Below are 12,155 nucleotides of genomic sequence, written 5' to 3'. Positions count from 1 at the left end.
GGGGCATTTGGCTGATGGTTTTGACAGCAGAGATGAATTGAGGACGTGGCATCTGCAGTCCTGACCTGGAATTTGAACCTTTTAGTGCCTCTCCCTCCTCCCAGACAGAGAGGAGGCAGAAGATCTCGGAATCTTCTGATTACCATCGATCTGATTTTACTGAGCACTGGCCTCGTATCACATCTGTGTGTTCCCTGAGAGATGATTTCAATCTGAAAAAACCCTTGTAAGTATCTTGAGAACTGGAAGTCAGATGTTCTGATCTAACATTTCTCCAGCATTTAGCTATCGCTTCTACAACCAGCACCTCATTTAAAAAAAAAAAAAAAACAAACATGAAGCATAAGGAAAACCGTGAGAAAACGTTGCTGATTTTGAGCCCTGACTTACATGATTTTCCTTTCTGATATTTTTGGAGGGAAGAGGGAATTGGATCATATTTTTATCTTTTTTTTTTTTTTTCCCACATCTGTGAGGACTAGACATTTCCTTAACAGAGGGGAAAATAAAATAAATTGAGATTTCCAGGTAGTAACATGGCTGAAAGAAAACATGAATACTTGGAAATTCATGCTCATTAGTACTGGCACAGATGTGACTCTGCAGAGCTGAAGCTAACCAGGACCAGGGTATAGAGATGAGAACTGCTCATAATTGAAGCCCTGATTAATTAAAAGCAATTTCTTGGCACAGACAATGATGGAGCATCCTTGGGTGGATCTGCACATGTCCCAGTGGACATGTGCACCAGGCCCTGCTGCCTGTGCTGGGGTGAGGCTTTGTGTGGGCAGGCAAGGGGTAGAAAAGTGGCTTTGCCAAGAAGGCCAAGCCAAGAGGAGCAGCAAGCCACCTCTCCACTGCAACTTCAGGTGTGCTGCTGCACCCAGCACTCACATGCCCTGTGCTTCTCCAGGGGCTCCACGCTTGGAACAGCTGCTGTAGGAAGTGTGGGATCAGGAAGGGAATCCTGAGCACACAGGAGAATGTCCTTTTCGTGCAGGATCATAAACAAAACCCTGAAAGAGTAGTGATGGATCCAGCAGTCCTGGGGAGGGCCCACACTGCTGGAACCACCAGCTTCAAGGAACATTTTTCTGGAGTCCAATTGTGGTTTTCTAGACTTGAAAATTAATCAAATTTCCTTTCCTCACTCCCTCCCAAAGGCTTTTTTGTCACATGTGTCCAAAACCTCCAGTAGAAACTCCAAGATTGGAGCAATTTGTTCCAATGCCATGAGAAGGGACTGCTTCACACACTTTAGGAAGGGCAAAAAGGAGAAAGAAAAGATGGTAAAGCCCTTTGTGCTGCGCCTGATCACTCATCAAAGCCAGCTGCCTTCTGTGCTGACTTGAGGATGTGACAGATATCTGTAGCCTTTACAGGTGCAGGGCCTGCATTTCATCAGTCTTTTTTCCATGGATAGCTTGGAGTGTGGATTATTTGCAGCTCAGATTTCTTTGGCCAAGGTGCTTTGTTGTGTACACATCCGGGTTAAATCTAAGCAATATTTCTGATCCATGTAGGCTTCTGACTTGGTCCTGCATCTTTGGTGTTTACAAAATGATTGGAGTTTGAACTCTCCCTGTTGTGTTTCTTAAATGTCAGCAGAAACTTTTTTTTTTTAAATAAAACAATGCATCCGTCTCCTGCGATGTTTGTAACCAAGAAACTGTGGCATCACAAGACCATGAGGAAATACTGGCTGATTAAAACCAGGGTAAGAAATGACAGCGAAAGTGTTTGTCTTTTTTTTTTTTTTTTCCTCATTTCAGAATTCACAATGAAGTGGCTGGTAAAATGGGACCAGCTGGTTCAGCCCCACTTGGGCTGAATATAGTGTTTAATGTGCTAAAATGACTTCCACTGGCAAACTTTAGTGTGATAATTTAATTTCTCATGTAAAGCACATCTCACAGCATGCCTTTTTCCCTACCTCCCTCTGTTTTGACAAAGTAAAGTAAGTTTGGACCATTGTTGGCTTTCTTTGCCTTGTTTTTTGTCTTTTTCCTGCCTCTCATTTATATACAGGTGGTATTAAATAATAATGATGCCAGTATTGACCTCTGCTGTGCCTCGGTGTTTGCTCATTTTTGCTTCAAGGAGCAGATGTTCTCTGTCTTTGTCTTCTGTTGCCAAATGGGGACTTTGCCCCTTTAACCTTTGATGAGGTGCTTTAATAGTCTCTGATGCGAGATTTTATCAAAAGCCAAGTAAATCATACCTGCCTCGCAGCTTCTTTTAAACATTCCCTGCGGGCTGCCCCGGAGGGAGAAGGGAAGGAGAGGTTTATAGAGAGAACCAGTGGGAGTAACGAGAACGGGGAACTTTCCAGAACTTGGGGAGATGACGAACATGAACTGACAGGTGATAGACATGTGCTCATCTCCATGGGGAAGCAGAGAACTCTGGGGAAATGCCTTGGCCTAAACAAACGCAGTTTCCCATGGCATCCCTACACTGCCTTCCCCAGGGCCACATCCCACATCTCTCCCTTTTCTATTTATTAATAAACATCCCCACAATCTTTGCAAGAGTCTTTTTAAAGAAAGTCAGGGCAATAGAAATGATGAAAATAATGAGTGAAATCCATAGCAGTCCTTTCAGAATGGAGGCCACCCACCCAGGGACACCCCACTGCGTAAGTATCTTGTTCATTACATCCACAGCCTGGCTTTCGGTCTTGAGGTCTTCTACTTGTGTTTGGATCCGCTTGATGTTAGCTTGTATGGAGGTACTTTTTGAGGAAAGGTTAAAGCAGCACAGTCCCTTGAAATCCTCACAGCTATGGCCATGGGCAAGCAACAAAAAATCAATGTCAGCTCTGTTCTGTAAGGTGGCATGTTTGGTGGTTTCTTCGTCTGCCAAAAGGTCTGACAAGGCAGCGGACGTGGCATTGGCCTGCTTACTAAGCCAACACCCAAGGTGAGAAAGCTCACCGAGGGCCTTGGCTGCTGCGTACCATGGTAAGAAAATGGATGCAGCGACCCTCTTTGACTTGTTCCAATCATAAATTTTTGGAATCAGTTAGGGTTGAATTGTGTGTAGGATCTCTTCTTGTGGGTCACTTGTCTGTCTCTTTTCCAATTGAGAATTTGGGTCTTGTTTGGTGTTAAGAGTAGTAAGCTGGCCAAGGCTACAGGGACCCCCTTCCATCTTAGAGGGGATCCCAGCCCACACCCTGTCACCGCAATTAAGAAACACTCCACTGGGGAGCTCTCTGGGGTACGGAGAGGACTCGCACAATGTGTCACTGGTGTATTTGCAATCAATTGTATAATTTTTGTTATATGGTGTTACAATTTTTCTTGTGAAGCCTTGCTGCCAATCTTTGAGGGAGGGCTTGTAGCTGAATTTGATACAATATTTCACCCTCGAGGAGCCCAGTAAATCTAATTCCTGGGGCTCCTGGGGCTCCTGTGGCACATGTGGCAAAATCCTCGTCCATTCGTCCCAGGAGTCCACAGGGCTGGGCTTCTTACCTGCGTAGAGATAGTCCCTTGGTGACAGGGGACTCCCACCAGACATATAGAGAGGGGAACTTCCACACTGCCCATGTCCATACAAAAGTTGTCTTGTTTGAGGGACTTTGCCAGCGTTACCCAAACATTTTCTTTCGGCTGTGGGACAAGCCATCCTTCGGCTGTCTGGAGCCACAGTAGGATGAAGGCTGTGGTGACAGCCATCTGGGTGCTCTGGGGTGCCTTAAGTGGTGCTGCCTGGGCTGATGTAATCAGGGTAGCCATTGCTCGTTTGAGCTGCTCTGCATAACATCAAAAGAAACATTTGTTAACTTAAGTATTCATTTTGTTCCCTTCCCTCCTCTCTCCTCCTTTGTTAACTATAATGAAACAAACTAAATGAATAAAAGGTAAGGTTGTTAGGGAGAAAGGGTAGAGGGTCGAGGGAAGAGGTAAGAAGGAAAAGGAGATGGGGTAGCTGGGGAAAGTATAACAGAGTTTGTATTATCTGGCATGGGGAAGTATCTTCGGGTAATTAGGATGCGGGAGACCATGTTAGGTGAGGAGTCCCTTTTCTTTCGTCGTCTCCACGCAACTGTGCTGTCCAGCTGAGTTGTTCGAGGTGTTTCAGGAGAGTGTTCTGGTGGAGTATCTTCTTTGGGCACGGCATCCAGGTAGGGCTTGATATGCTTTCCAGGAATCCACTTGGGGCCCTGCTCGATGGAAACACACCCATACCCTCTTCCCCAGGTTATCAGTGGGTACGGGCCTTTGATGATCTTAGATTCAGGGTCCTTAATAAGAACCAGGGGCCTCTCTTTTAAAAGTGCACGAGTGTTATTATGGAAATGTCACAGGATGGGGGTATTCGGCTCCCTGTCAGAGCAGTTAATGAAATTAAAGACATAAAGTGCTTTACACAGTCTTTCGGTGGGGGTTATCGACAGGGCCGAATCACGCTGCTGCTCTAGCAATTTCTTAATTTCCTTATGAGTTCTTTCAACTACTGATTGTCCAGCAGGATTATGTGGAATGCTGGTGGTGTGGGCAATCCCCCATTGCTGTAAGAAATCTTTAAAGTGCTTCGACGTGAATCCTGGGCCATTTTATTGTCAGTTTTAATTGACGTTGGCACGCCCAGATTGGCGAACACCATATAAAAGTGTTTAATGATGTCTTTTGCCTTTTCCCCGGTGTGCAGGGAGGCAAACACTGCTCCTGAGAATGTGTCAATGGATACATGTATATATTTCAGTCGCCCAAAAGGGGCATAGTGAGTTATATCTGTTTGCTAAAGTTCCAGAGCCCCCAATCCTCGGGGGTTGACTCCCGTTGCTACGGATGGGAGGGCGAAGGACTGGCAATTTGGACAGTGGAAAGGATAGCTCTGGCCTGTTCCTTAGATATTTTGAATTGTCGTGAAAGTGCTGGTGCATTCTGATGATAAAAGGCATGGCTTAGCCGTGCCTGCTGGAAAATATCAGGTAGAGTGGGTTTGTCTGGAGAACTCTGTATTGTCATTGCTAAAAGGTCCGCTCTCTGGTTGCCCTCAGTGATGGCACCTGGCAGGTCAGTGTGAGACTGGACATGCAAAATATGATAGGGTTGCTCTCTGTGGGAGATCAGCCAACTTAATTCTGAGAGCAAGTCATACAATTTTTTGTTTTGAATTTCTTTGAGTAGGGCATGTTCTGCCCGCTCTGCTATACCGGCAACATACGCCGAATCTGTTACCAGATTGAAATGTTGCTGGAATTTTTTGAAGACTCTCACAGCTGCAGCAAGCTCTGCGATCTGGGGGGAACCCTCAACTAGCTGGACATCAGACTCCCACTTCTGAGTGTCCAGGTCGTTCCAAGTGATCACTGACTTGTGGGACTTGCCCGACCCATCAGTGAACACTGTGAGAGCATTTTTTAAAGGAGTTTTACTTTTAAATGTTTTTGGGGCCAAATAAAAAGTGTCTTTGAAAAAGTTTATGTTTTGGGTAATGGATTGAAATCTGACTGGGATAGCTGTCTAATGCAATCTGTAAGTTTTCATTAGTTTGTAATATTGAGTCCAATTGTTCCAAATTTAAAGGTAAAAAAATGCACCCCAGATCACACTCTGCAAGTGTTTGGAGGTGGTGGCGGGCTTTTATGATGAGTCTGCCCATCAATTCTGTGGGTGTTGTAACAGTTCTGTGTGGCTGGTAAGGCAGGAACAGCCACTCAATAATAAGGAGTGGGTCTTTTAGTGTACTGTCTCATTGGAATAAAAGTCCATGGAAATTTGGGCACTTACCCAGAATGCAGAAGTTCAACGGGAGGGACCGGACCACACGGTGAGCTTGACGGGACTTCAGGACCTGCGTGACTCTCTCCAGGGCTCCCCGGGCTGCGGATGTTAGTTTGCGTGGAGAAGCCAGGTCACCGTCTCCTTGCAGAAGGTTGAAGAGGGGCTCCAGCTCCTCCGTGGTGAGCCCCAGGAGAGGTCGGATCCAGGTGATGGTCCTGAAAATTTGTTGAACGTCCTGCAGCATCTGTGGGACTTCTTTGATGGTAAGAGTCTGCAGCACAGTGGTCCTTCCCGTGATGAGGAAGCCCAAATATTTCCATGGGGATGATAATTGAATTTTGTCCTGCGCTATTTGAAATCCAGCCGACTCGATGGCTTGTATAGTTTTTGAAAGTGCTGCATCTAAATAAGTCTTGGTGGCAGCACAAATGAGAATGTCATCCATGTAATGCAAGATTACCACTTCAGGGAAAATTCTCCTAACTGATGAAAGGACTTGTGATACAAAGGTCTGGCAGAGCACCGGAGAGTTCTTCATTCCCTGGGGCAAAGTGGTCCATTGGTACCTTTTATAAGGTTCACCTCTGTTGATGGATGGTACCGAAAAGACGAACCTGGGAGCATCTCCAGGATATAGTGGGATGTTAAAGAAGCAGTCTTTGATGTCTAGAACTGCGAGCTGCCAATCCTGGGGAAGCATGGAGGGAGAGGGGAGGCCTGGCTGAAGGGGGTTTATCTCTTCAATGACATCATTGACCCTACGCAGGTCCTGGAGCAGGCGCCACCTGTCTCTGCTGGGTTTTTTAATGACAAAAACAGGTGTGTTCCAGGGGCTGGTGGAAAGTGTTAAATGACCCAGGCGCACCTGCTCCTCTACTAGTTCATTGAGTGCCCTTAATTTTTCCACTGGAAGGGGCCACTGGTCCACCCACACTGGTGTGTCTGTCTTCCAGCTGAGAGGTGTGGTGGTGTGCTCTCCAGTGGCCCACACTAAAAATCCCACTTAGGGTCAGGGATGTCCAGACGGGCTCCCCACTGGGACAGAACATCCCTGCCAAGTAGCATAATATTAGATGAAACAACAAAAGGCCTGACTGTAGCGATTTGCCCCTCCGGTCCCTCCATGCTTACCAGATGTTTACTGCGGAGGGAATTGACAGCTCCTCCCATGCCGGAGATTGTGCCGCAAGGGGGCACCAACTCCCAGTTGCGCGGCCACTTTCCTCAAGAGAGGATGGTGACATCGGCTCCGGTGTCTGCCATCAAGTCCATGGTGACTGACTTTCCCTGAAAAGAAACAGTAGAAGTTACCAGCAGTCTTTCTTTGCACATATTTTGGGTGAAGAATACGTGTCAGTCCTCGTCTTCGTTGCAGAGGTCCTGCCCCTCCAGAACGTATAGCAAGGCGAAAGGGGCCCATTTACAGAGGGTAAATGGGAGGTTATGGCAAATGACTGACACAGTTATTTCATTACCTGGGTCCACACAAACCACCTCGGGGATGATGGTTAGCTTGTCAGGTGTGTGGTGACTGTCCCCGAGGAGGAGGACGGTTGTGGGCCGATCATGGTGGGGTGGGTGCAGGTATCCCGCAGGGACACGCACCAAGTCCTTGTTTGGCAGCAGGAGGTGGACGGCTCTGCAGAGGACTCGGCAGTTGTCCTGGTTTAATTGGCGAGTTCTGCAGAAGAGCCGGAGCCCATCCTCATGGCTGCGGTCCACAGAAATGTATCATCTGGGCAGTGGCAGCCTGGATGGTGGGCAGGCTGGGGCGCTGCGGTTGGCCATTTGGTGTCATAGCACAGCCCCACATTGCGCTCTGCCACCCGTTTCCCGGACAGTACTGCCGCTGCTGCCGAAAGTCCCTGTGTGGAGGTCTCGGAGATGGAACATGAGATTGGAAAAGATGTTCTGGAGGCCAGTGGGGGCAGTTAGCCTGCATATGTTCTAATTGGCCGCAGTTGAAACAACAAACATTGCTGAGATTTACCATGGCTTCCCCCACCCCTTTGCTGACAGCCAATGCCACTGTGTGTTCCATCGAGGAAGCCTTTGAGCACGCCTCAACCATCTGGGAGATGGCAGGCTCTGGGTCTTGTGGCAGTGCTCTTAGGACTTCCTTAGTTTCTGTATTTGCGTTAGTCATCACCATTGTACAGAGAAGCTCATCACGAGCTTCCACATTATCTATTTGCCTCTCGATGGCTTCTCTTAAGCAATCAATACATTTGATAAATGTCTCTTCCATGCCTTGTATAACAGAGGAAAAGTTTTGAAGAGGGGCTGTTCCATCAGGAATTTTTGAAAGCGTGGCCTTTCCTGTGTCTCGGATCTCATCTAGTAGATTGTTTGGTAATAAAATTTGATCCTCCGGCTGGCTAAATTCCCCCTCTCCAGCGAGGGCCTCAAGGCCTTCGGTGCCCTCCCCAAACACCTCGCTCAAAGAATATTTTTCCAAAAGTGGTTTTAATAGTTTTTTCCAGCGAAATTCCCATAATAATAGTTCAGTTGGGGTAAACAAGGCTTTGGCTATGTATCTTAGATCATGTTGAACCAGTGTCCAGCCTGTTCGGGCGCCAGTTGCGGGCTGGACCAAGTCCTGCAGGGTGACCCACTGCTGGCTGATCAACAGGTGCCCAGATAGATTAATACAGCTCCACTAAAAGACAGGAGGACTCTTGCTCTGCTGGAATCCACGTGGGTTTATTAAGGGTAGATCGAAGGACAAGGGAGGCAGGAGCAGGAGCAGGGAGACAACCACATGCAGGGGAAGAAGGCTACAAGAGCAGCTGGGGAAGGAGGGGCCAGGGTATTTAACTGGGGAGGGGGAGGAGTGGCTAGGGTACAAATTGCCCAATGGGAAAAGGGTGCAGGGGAGGAGCAGGGATGGGGTGACATAAACTGAGCCAATGAGGGAGAAGGGAAGGAGAGGTTTACAGAGAAAACCAATGGGAATAACGAGAATGGGGAACTTTCCAGAACTTGGGGAGATGACAAACATGAACTGACAGGTGATAGACATGTGCTCATCCCCATGGGGAAGCAAAGAACTCTGGAGAAATGCCTTGCCCTAAACAAATGCAGTTTCCCATGGCATCCCCGCACTGCCTTCCCCAGGGGCACATCCCACAATTCCCATTGTGGTTTACAGCAGTTCAAGAAAGTGCAGTTTCCTCTGTGTTTTTGCAAGCTGTATTTATCCCCTGCACCCAGGTGAGCATCCTCCATGGAGGGGAGCACCCATGGCAGGGCTCCTGGGGTTCTGCTCCTGGATGATGCTCCAGCAGCAGTCCCATACCAGTCTCCACCATGTAGTAGTCACACAGGGTGATGTTGCCTATCAGTGATCAATGGGGTCTGACTAGACTTGCCTGGACTCCATTTTCCATCAGTTGCTGATGTGGGATGGGGAGGGTGGTGTGTACACAGCTGTTGCTGGGGTCATGGTGCTTTTTCCCTTGCGGTGTGCCCAGTGAGGGTCTTCTGGCTGCTTTTGCACCAGCAGTTAAACACCACTGTGCTATAAAGCTGCTCTAACCCTTTCTATGAAGAGGTTCCCTCACAGACAACATCTGTCTCTTCCTCATCCCTTTTGCAGCATTTCATACTTTGCTCCTGCACTTGGCCACCCCAAAAGCTGCAAGGGAAAGTCCACTTCCCAATTATTTGTTTTTTTGCCCAGGCCCCTACATGGCTTGTACAAGCAGCCACCAGCCCTGGGCTGGGGTGGTGAGGGCTCTCCCCAGGGTAGGCAGGCTGAGTTGTACCTCAGGTGGAAGCATGCCTGGCTCTGGGAAGCCTTGTAGGCAGTTTGGGTAGGTGTTATTTTGTGTCTGAGACGTGCCTGTGTGCTCTCCCATGGCCTCTTGCAGCATTAGGGGTGGCTTCTGCTGAACCCCTCTTGGATTTACACACATCTCTATAAAACTGCATTGGATTTGGTATTCCCACCCTGCCTTTGCTCTCTTGGCCTGTCACATCCTCATGGTGTCACATATGGGGGAAACATTTCATGGAGCCCCTTTGTTCTGCCAGTCTGGGGCAGCAGGCATGGCACAGCTGCTCTTTGTTACTGGCCACCACACAGAAAATAAAACAATCACACGAGGCTTGGTGAAGCAGCAGCCTCTGCCACACTCCCCTCAGTGCCACTGCCCAGCCTGTGTGGGAACCACCTCCTCTCCCCTCCAGACCTGGAAGTTCACCTGTGCTGACAACATCTGCACTGGGGACAAGCCTCATGCCTTGCACTGCCCACTAGAATGCTCCTTGTGTACTTCTCCCTTTGCAGGGCTTGGTGTGCCTAAGCCACATCCCACCACACTGAGCCTGGGCATCCCCAAACATTTCCCACTTCCTTTGGCAGGGATGTGCCCTGGGCAGAGCTGCTCTTGCAGTGTGGATGGCAGGGGCACAACCCCATCATCACCACCATGGCCTTTGGTCCCAAGCACAGCCAGTGCTTTTCTGTGCCAGGGTTTTCCCAAGGCTGGAGCCTATAAATAATCCAGGAGTGTCTCCTGCTCAGCTCTGCACTGTGCTACCTCTCTTTGTTTCAGAACGAGCTGTGTGATTCTGCCAGCCAGAGCTGCAGCCACCTGATACAGGCGCTCTTGGGAAGAGCCTTGAACACTGACTTCCAAATTACTGTCTGGAGCGATGGGTGCAGCCGAGCTGAGCCAGCAATCCTATTCCAGCTGCTGGCACTCGCCAAAACATCTGCCTGCCTGCGCTGTGCTTGTTGATGGAGCTGTGAGCAGCTCCCAGCATGTCATTTGGGAATATAAATTGAGCTCCTCTGAGCTGGAACCACCTGCTTCAGATAATTTCTCTGGCAAGGAATCTTCTATCTTATTCTCCATCCAGGATTTTCCTGCTTTCCTCTGCTGCCAGCCCTGTGCGGTAGCTGGAGGAGTTAGTACTGATGGGTGGGAATTTAGATGGATCCATAGAGGAAATGTCCTGCTGCCAAAGCACAGCACAGGGCAAATGTGCTGTTTAAACCACAGAATTTTAGAATCACAGACTGGTTTGTGTTGGAAGGGACCTTTAAGGTTCATCTAGTCCAAACCCCCTGCCATGGACAGGAACAGCTTTTGATATATTGGGTTGCTCAAGGCCAACATGGCCTTGAACACTTCCAGGGATGGGGCATCCACAGCTTTTTGAGATGCCAGGCCCTTCTTGATGTTGAACTAAGGCTGATTGGATGCACAAGCAGGGAAACAAGCAGCTCCCCTGGAAAACAGGTGGCTATTGCAAAGAGCAAAATGACCTCAGCAAACCTGCTGGCTCTGCCTGCTGGAAACCAGGGCTGTGGGAGTGAAGGATACTGCTGCTCCCAGCTTCCCTTTTCCCTCCCTAGGGTGACATGCAGCCAGCCCTCCAAGTCTGCCCCTGTCCCTTCTCTTTCTTCTTCCCCAGCAGTATCCATTAGATGAGTGTGTAATTAGGATCCCCTAAAAGCACCTGAACTGCTGTCTGTCGAAACAGAGCTGAATCCCACCCAGAATTGTGCCAGCCAGGCACTTAAAACTTGAGCAAATGGGGGAAAGTGGTTTATATGGGAAACTGGTGTAACATCAGCAAAGCACTCTCAGAGCTGCAGGTGAGGTGCCCTGGAAGAGACCAGGTGTGCCCAATACCACCTCTCATCTCCTCAGGGATAACCACAGTGCAATGGTGTGTTTTCCCCATTAGAAAAGAAAAAATAAACCAAACCCAAGCCCCTAAGCAGTGGCTGGGTGGTTTGATCTCCTTGAGGGGTTGGATGTGAGTGTGTTGCCATAACAGTCTCACAGCAGAGGAAGCACTGAAACATCTCTCCTGCTCCCAGTCCAAGCTAGCAGGAGCAGTGAGGATTGCTGAGCCCACAGGCAGTGGCTCCCCCAAGAAACTCCTGGAAAGTCCCTGATTTACATGCACCAAGACATACAAAGGCTGTTTCAGTGGAGTGATGGATCTTTGGAGCTGCCAGGAGGTGAGACCCCTCTGGTGGGACTGGCTGGGATGTGGGGGTGGATGGAGGAGGGTGTCAGGGCTCCCCGTATCTCTGTACCCCCAAATGCAGCCCTGCACTCAGCAGATGCACCTGGCATTAGTGGGAAGTGCTGAAATGTGGTGCTCCGCATTCTCCTAAACGGCTTTCCCCCAGCATTTAAAAGTAAAACCCACAAAATCACATGGGGGGGGAAACAATCACACATTAAGCCTTCCAATTTCTCCATTTCTTTCCCATTCCCTGCATCCCACTGCTCCTCCTCCCCTCCCTGCAGCGAGATTTGAGTGTGTTTTCCCAGGATTTGTGCCCAGCATTGGCATTAAGTAAACTCCACAGCAGCATCTGCCTTTGCAGGACGTCACGCTTGGACGGCGGGATAAAGCTGTGGAAAGGGGCAAATGCTCTGAGCGGCCTGG

This window comes from Vidua macroura, chromosome 5 (genome assembly GCF_024509145.1).
Source record: "Vidua macroura isolate BioBank_ID:100142 chromosome 5, ASM2450914v1, whole genome shotgun sequence".
NCBI lineage: Eukaryota > Metazoa > Chordata > Aves > Passeriformes > Viduidae > Vidua > Vidua macroura.
Note: the sequence above shows the minus strand (reverse complement) of the source record.